Source organism: Uranotaenia lowii, unplaced genomic scaffold (genome assembly GCF_029784155.1).
Source record: "Uranotaenia lowii strain MFRU-FL unplaced genomic scaffold, ASM2978415v1 HiC_scaffold_141, whole genome shotgun sequence".
NCBI classification, from domain to species: domain Eukaryota; kingdom Metazoa; phylum Arthropoda; class Insecta; order Diptera; family Culicidae; genus Uranotaenia; species Uranotaenia lowii.
This window is the reverse complement of record NW_026597422.1, coordinates 12512-21189: the sequence shown is the minus strand read 5'-3', so window position 1 is coordinate 21189 and position 8678 is coordinate 12512. Positions and strand designations below refer to the sequence as shown.

At 31.3% G+C, this 8678-nt stretch overlaps 1 non-coding gene across 1 annotated transcript; it reads left to right on the top strand.

Moving 5' to 3' along the window:
- Nucleotides 1-8266: 8266 nt before the first annotated feature.
- Nucleotides 8267-8349, top strand: Trnal-cag (transfer RNA leucine (anticodon CAG)). The gene has a single exon. It is a non-coding gene; the product is annotated as a tRNA-Leu (tRNA).
- The last annotated feature ends 329 nt before the right edge of the window (nt 8350-8678 follow it).

Below are 8678 nucleotides of genomic sequence, written 5' to 3'. Positions count from 1 at the left end.
CATATTTTCAAAAGTTCAAATTTTATACGAAAAACTTTTAATTTTGAAGAATTCAAAATGAATAATCAAAAAATACTTTTTATTTTAATTGTTTTATTCAAGTTATTATTTTATACCGGAATTCGACCAGACCGAAACAAACGCAATCAGCATTTTTTGGAAAAACTTCAGTTGAATTGAATCAAAGCAATCGAAAGATTCCTTTTAATTCAACCACGGTAAATGAAAAGTTCATATACCAGTATTTCGATAGCAACTTACTACCTTCTTCAGTGAGCGTTTTCGATTGATCAATCGAATATGAACTTTTCATTTACCGTGGTTGAATTAAAAGGAATTTTTCGATTGCTTTGATTCAGTTGAATCATTCAACCAAGTAGGCTCATACCACAACAGAGTTCAGTTGAATGTTCGAATCATTCCTACAAGAGACAATATTTATGAATTAAAAGAACCAGAATCAGTAGTTTTTAATACAAGGAACTAATGTTCGTCAATCGTATTTGCATTTTGAATCTTTTAGATGAGCTTCGAATTCCGTTGTTTCAAAATTTTCTCTCATGGCAATGGCGCTCAATCCGGCCTGGTCAAATCCAACCAAATGTTAATTAAAAAGTTTACCAAGGGTTCAAATTTTAAATTCTAGCATACATTAGATGATAAGCCCTAAAATTCGTAACTATGCTACGCATTTATTGGAAATTTATTCATTTGAAATACCTGCTTCTTTTTTCTGAACCGATTCATTATAAAAGACTCATCGATTCAAGAAATATCTTTAAAGTAAATGACGAATCTCTGACTTCACTTCATATGCAAATATCAACCCGTAATCGAAGTTCCAATTTCTAATGCTTTGTTAATAACACATATGTGACTGGTTATTTCTCAGTGCTGCAAATTTTCTGAAAGCACGGATGATATTGTCTTGGGGATTGAATTTATGGCAATTGATATCAACAAAAATATGAAAAATGTTGTAAAAATATGACAACAATCTGAATAATATGACAAATACATATATGACAAATGTGATAAAAATATGACAAAATTATGACAAAAAAAATTACAATAAAAGACAAAAATAAAAGTATGTCATAAATATGACAATTGTGATAAAAAAATGGCAAAATTATGACAAAAATATGATAAGTGTGGTCAAAACATGACAAAATTATGACAACTGTATGTCAAACATCTGACAAATTTGACAATAAAATGATAACAATCTGTCAAATTTGACATTTGACAAAATTATGTCATAATTATGAAAAACAAAATTACTATAAAATGCCAAAACAAGACAAAAATCAAACAAATATGACAAAATTATGGCATAAGTATGACAAAAAATAAACAATACAATGATGAAACATGACAAAAAAAATACAAAATCATGACAAAAATCTGACATTAATTTACAAAAAAAAAATCACACAAATCCGATAAACCTTTGTCAAAAATATAACATGATGTGATAAATAAAAGACAAAATTATGACATAAATCTGACAAATATGACATAATTATTACAAAAAATTGACAGTAAAATAACAAAACATGACAAAATTATGAAAACTGTGGTAAAAGCATGGCAACAATCTGACAGGTACCACATTAGTCGTATTTTTATCATTTTATCATATTTTTACTTAGTCGAATTTTTGTCATTTTATTTTCAGATTTTTTTCATATTGTAATCATAATTTTGTTATGTTTGTAAGATTTTTGTCATAATTCTGTCGTATTTTTCCAATTGTCATTTTTTGTCGTGTTTTTTTTATTTTATTGTCAATATTATGCTATAACTTTGCCAACTTTGTTATGTTTTTGTCATAATTTTGTCATATTTGTCATGTCAGGGTTGCTAGCGATTTTTCGTTTTGAAATTTCAAAGTTTTTCTCGGTTTTTCCCCGGGTTCTTCCCGGGTATAAATTATGATTGTTCCATTTCAAATACTCGTTTTTTTTTAAACATAAAATCATGTTGAATAAAAAAATTCAATGTAAAGGGCCTCAAATTTCTAACAATTGTATCCCAAAACTTGTTAACCGGTTAGAAATCATGTCCAATATTTTGACGTATTTTAACACGTAGTCTTTTCGTATCAAATTGAAAGGTTTTCAACGAATCTAACGAAATTGGCATTTTTTAGTTGTTTTGCTCCACGATTTCAATAATTTTGCAAAAATAAGTCCGGTTAAATTGATCCTGAAACTAAAATGTAGTACTTTTCAGCCACTGTGAAATATTCTAGAATTTTTATAGAGTTCTAGACAAAAATTGTATAGTTTGTATAGAAATATATAAAAACTACATCCAAATATATTATCAAATCAGCTTGTTAACTTGAATAAGGATTGGTTTCAGAAAACTTAAAATCATCAGATTGCTTTTAAATATTTAGATATTTTCTGAATGCAGTTATATTTTTTTGTACAAATCCATATTTTAGAAAAAAATGTTTTTTAAATACGAATCACTGAAAAACTTGAGTAGTGCCATAGTCATTTGAACTAAAGTGAAAATATAGAATATCGTGTATAAAACAGGGCTGAACTTCAATCGTTTGAATGTAATCAGGGTTAAGTCCTTAGATTTCGTAAGGAGCTTGTTTTGGATACAAATTTTAAATAAGATCACTTTAATGCATTTGTATTTTGCTGACCCTCTATAAAAGAGGAGCTGGTTAAATAAGAAACCTCTTTGTACGAGAAAAAAAGTTTAGTACTTTGGACTCCCACTTATCCAGGTTCGACTGTAGTAAGTTTTGTTTTGTCGATAATAGTTTCATTACTAAATTGATAATATTTGAGTTATCTAAGCTTGTAAGTGTAGCACACTTGCGCAAAGCGAAAAAATGAGATATCATATTCCTCCGCAATTTGTTTTAAAAGCCATTCAAAATTCTTTTGTTTACTAATGAACGAAAATAAGCGTTTGTGAGATATATCTATATCAATACTGTAAAAAAAACTCTTAAATTTAGAAATAGTTTCAAAAATATTTTTGAAACTAGGCAAACAATTATCAAGCATGGCAATTTTCCCTGTGAGGTTCCGAAATTCCCGTTTTTCCGGATTCCCGGTGACGAGATGAAATTCCAAAGTTTTTCCCGGTATTCCCGGTTCGCTGGCAACCCTGTCATGTTTTGTCGTAATTTGTTGTCATGATTTTGTCCCTCGCACTGGCACCACACGCTCCCTCGTCAGCCTTCTTCTCGTCAACCAGAACACTCATTTCTCAACCATCCCACCAACCAAACACCTTACAATACCTTAAAAATAGCGATTCCAGCAGCAATTATTCAATTTCAACAAGTCTTGCGAGTAGATTCGTCCGAGCTTTGTCACCATTTAACTGAACTTAATGATATTGGAATGAAGCATTTTTCACTTTTCGCATTATGTGCTTGAAAGTGAAAATGATGTTTGGCTTATCTCATAAACCTGCACAGAGCCTGAATGTATACTGACAACAGATGTTGCCGATTCGTGAATGAGTGTGCAGAGTGCTTTCGGGATTGAGTTCATTATCGTATGAATTCAGATGGAAATTAACTGGCCGTACAGTACAATAAATCCAATTAAATATTGAAAGCTGACACTGATTTTTACAGCCATGCTCAATTAGGTATGTGCTTAATAAATTGATGTTTGGAATTTTGGCTAAGACATTCCGTAACCCCCAAACAAAAGAGGGTACAAGTTGAACGCAAAAAAAAATCTTTAATTTACACCAGCTATTTCTCGGTCGCAACTGGACTAAAGTCTACAATTTATATCATTTTTGAGTTGCTCGAAATTTCGAATAAAATTTTAAAGAACGTGGTTTGAGTGTAAGTTTAACAAATTTAAGTTATCCTGAAGCATTGAAGGCACTGAAATATATGCACTGAGCAGTTTAGTCAAAAATTCCCGATTTCTTGTAGGAATTCTCGACTTTCTCCCGTATTTTCCCGATGGATTTCAAATCCTGACTTTTTCCCGCATTTTCCGACTTTCACGAATGAGTGGCCACCTTGTATCATGTAGAGCAAATGTAGTATCATCTATTTTTCACATTGAAATTTATCCACAATCGTACCTATACCTAACTATTATTTACCATATTTTACTATTTTTTCTTTCACATATTTTTTGCGATTGAGAAACTTGACTTGAATTTCCATATTCCAACATGTACTTATTATGTAGTATTTGTAAAGATTGAAATTCAAGATTAATAAGTTCATATTTTTGCGGATTTCAAGTTTTCTAAAATCAGGGTGGCTAGCGACTTTCAAATTCCCGGTTTCCCGATGGAGATATAATGATTTTCCCAATTTTAAAATTCATAAATAAATTTGTTTATCAGGTTTTTCGACTAAAAAAGTAGCCATTTTATACAAGTTGAACGTTAATTTTCAGTAATTGAATTTTACAGTTTAAAAAAATTAAAATTACAGTGATGCTCGTTGGGATTTCTACAAAAAATTGCAGTATTTGCAGACTGAAATAAAAAGCGAGAAGCAAATAATTCTAGTTAGCAGAACCTTAACTTTATCCTGCGAAATTTTGTCAAAAACTTCTACCTTGTTTTCAGTCTTTAACACCAACTTGGATTTCTATAGGGGGAAATCTTTATAGTTAACATAGTTTTGATATGATGCCAAGTAATACTTTCAGTATTTCCAGTTGAAGAGTCAATTAAAATACTTTTACTTCTCTCATACTGAATTTTGATGAAAATACCAGAAAAAGAAATACTGAATATTACTAATCAGATCTGGCTTCTGAATTCTGGAATTTTGAATATATTTGAATAATTTCGGATTGAGTGACCGATGTATAAATCAAAACTTAAATTAAAGCTTGGATTCATTATTCGGATTTAAATTTTAATTCATGATGCTTAGCTCCGGAGTCACATTGACGTTAATACTACTGGATGGTACTTTAATTTTCCTCTGCAATTCTGAGAAAACATTCCGCTGAATGTTATTCTTACTAAGCATTATAAAATGAATCAGGTTATTTGGTGGATAACTTTTCAATATTTGTTTAGAATACGTTTTTAAATCTTAATCCAAATTTCATATATTATTCTGGGGCGGAATTTGCTTTATAAATTTGTGTGACAAATTTCTGATGAATAAAATTCCAAAGTTTCATAAGTGATTCCGTAATTCAATAACTTATGTCTAGCTATTATCAACACTTCTCATAAATAATGTGGTAACTAGTAAAAATGCAGAATTTATACTTGAATCATTTTTAAACTTGGTAGCTTTTTTACCTTAAATTTCAATCAACCAAACAAAATTTAATTGTTTTTTGTTTCCCGTATTTATTATATTTTAGTTTATGGTTATAATTAAACCTTGTACCTACTGAATATTGCAGTTTTTTTTTTATAAACGATACGAGAACTCAATTCAAAACAGCCAAAAACAAATAAAGTAACGTAAAAAATCTTACTGTTAAAATGATTGAAAAACAGCATTTGGCAATAAGACCTTTGGGAAATATTACTTTTCAAGAAAATTAGTTCATTTACAGATGAGTTAGGACTGAATGAAACACTAAATTTATATCAGTCTTTTTCATCTCTATTTGTTCAAAAGAATTCATTCGATTTTTTGGTCAGACTCTTGAAAATTGTTTCCTCATTTCAAATATGTTTGTTACATGGCTGCTCATTTTTTCAAGTTTCGATTCAGCACAACCTAATTTTTTTTTAAAAAAAAGAAAGAATTTCAATAACATTATTTTTAAAGTGAAAAAATCTTATCTCTTTTTCAATATTTTATGTAATTTTTCCAGAGATTAGTTAAGAAAGTGCACTACGGAACAAAATATAAAATTCTTATATCAATCATCGCCATAAAAGTTATTTACCAAAACTTAACGTTGGTAACGTTGGCTTCGCAGTAATCAAATGTTAATAATTTTCAATGAGTTTTTTTTCCATATTGAACAATATCCTTGAACTTTAAAACAGTTAATGGTCGAAAATTTTTTCTTCGATGTTGCGTTAATTTAAAATACATACATTTAAAATATTTTTGAACAGGAATTAGAACAGCTCAGAGCCCGAAAAAGTATGAGCTGAGCTCTAAAATCTTGATTTTATATAAATTACCAACTTTTCCGTGCATTATACTCATGATTCATGAAATTAAAATACCGATTTTTCTCACTATTCCCGAATGGTTTCCCATACTGAAATGACTATTGATTAAAAAAAAATGAAAAAATGTCATCGTGATGAAATGAATAAACTGATGATAAAGCAATATAAAAAGTTTTTTTTTCCGGCTTTGATTCAAAACTCCAGGTTTTTTCCCGGTTTTCCCAGAAATGCCATTTTCAATTCCCGGTTCGCTGGCCACCCTGTAAAATACACATAAACGTTGATTGATTGCATATTTCATTTAAAAACTGACATGTAAACACTATTTTATTGAAATTAAAAATCATTTGGGGGAGGAATTTATGAGGATCATCATCAATTAAAATGCAAATATGGAACTTAATGATAAATATGGAACTTAATGATAACGTGATTACCGATCAAACGACGTGAAAGTTGTGCACTAACCCTTAAAAAAAGGCTTTTGTCCCGAAATCCTATAATGTTTGTGTCGATTTTCTGATTGCCGCTTATGAATTAATAACTTCTAAGAATGAACAGATAACTAAAGAAAAGTTAGCTGGATGCTTCGATTTTGTTCAATGAAGATTCTTCCGGGATATCGACCGTATTAAAAATGAAAGGTTTTTGGCTTTGGAATCCAACAGGCTTGAGGCTTCAAAGGACTATTTTAAGCATTTTCTAAATATAATTCTTAAAGCATACATTCAGTTCATTTAAAAAAAATTGTATAATATTTGGAAAATTTTAAAATTACCAGAGAAAGTTATAAAAAAACTATTTTTTATATTACACAGCAAAAATTATTTCCTGTAAAATTACGCAAATGTCCTGTAACAAAAAGGAGCAGGACATTTACCGTAATTTTCCAGGTCGAAAAAACAAATAACGTGACATTCAAATTTTCAGTGTACAACTTTTTTACAAAACACTTGCTGTAATAATAAATGAATCTTCGTTAACTTTCAAGGAAAACAATTTAAAATTACAGGTTTAGTTAATTACAGGTTGATTTATTTTAAAGATTGCAGTTTCAGTGACACGTAATAGTCAACAAAAATTTCTGTGTGGACACTGTAACTAGAAAGATGAATGTTTTGAGAACTCAACGTTCAAGACAAAGTTTCGTTGAAATGTATTTTAAACAAGTTTGTCGAAGACTGCAAAGTGATTGGACCAACACGGTTTAGAAGTTAGCATTTTTTCTCACTAATAACTTATTGTTCTGACTCTTGAAAGAAAAGCCCAAGCGTGTTATTTGATATCATAGAAGATCAGAATTGGGGTAGGCTTAATAGCGACACGTTACCCAAACATACGGAAAAATTGTGCCTATAAAATGAACAAAAGAAAAGATAAAAATATATTATTTTTAGAACACATGTTATTGAGTCTTACATTGAGCGAATACTGTATGGAAAAAAAAAATAACTTGAACACCAACCATAATCTTGATCCATTATCAAGTTTTATAATGCTGTCAACTTTCTCAAACCTTGTCTTTCGAAAAAAAAGAAATATTAAAACGAAAAGAACGAAATTGACACGCTTCAGCTAGACAACCGTCAAACAAAGATAACACATCAGAAGAGGTTTTTCCTATCTTCTTTTCGCCAGGCAGCAGTTAAAAATAGAAACTAATAAGATCGCATATCCAATAAGAATAACTTCGCGCAAACACTATTCAACTGTCCAATAGGATTTTGACCAATTGTCCCGCAAACAACATGGGGGCAACATGCACACCGCATCCATCGTCATTAATCGATGAATCACAAAACCATAAATGTAAAACACAAAACGGAAACCATGCAAGCAGACAATAAAATCAACCCATGGACAGGCAGCTGATGACGTGTGTGAAGAACAGCAAAAATAAACAACACGCGACGGGTAGTTCACACTTCACAACAGAGAAAAAAAAACAGAAGTAGCAAAGCGAACAACTCAACAGAAGAATAACGCAAACAAGTGATAACGAGCGAGCGCCGACGACGGAACTCCGATGATCGTTCGTTCGTTCGTTTGCTGGCTATTATCGCTCGGGTGTGTCGGCGGCGAGGCGCGGCGTTCGGATCGAGTCGGCCCTAGCGTGATTCGATCGATTCTAGCCGACCCCACCCCACAACCAGTCAGGATGGCCGAGCGGTCTAAGGCGCTACGTTCAGGTCGTAGTCTTCTCTGAAGGCGTGGGTTCGAATCCCACTTCTGACAAAGATACTTTTTGCTGCCCGGTGGTACCGTTACGACTTTTTACTGTGACCCCTTGCCTCGTTATCTTGATAACATGTGCTTCAGTTCGGCTGAAGATTGATTGTTGTGGATATGACTTTAAATCCAAGGGATTCAAATCAAAAGAGAATTCTTTGCATTTGGAATAGTGATGATCAAAATTCCAAAACTGCTTCAAAAATTGCAACAATTTGCAACAATTCCCACATTTTCACTCACTCTGAGCACTGGTTTCTCTAATTTTAACTCAAACCTTCTAATTTTCCCTAACAAATTGTCACAAACTACCACAAATTCAATCATTTGGCTGC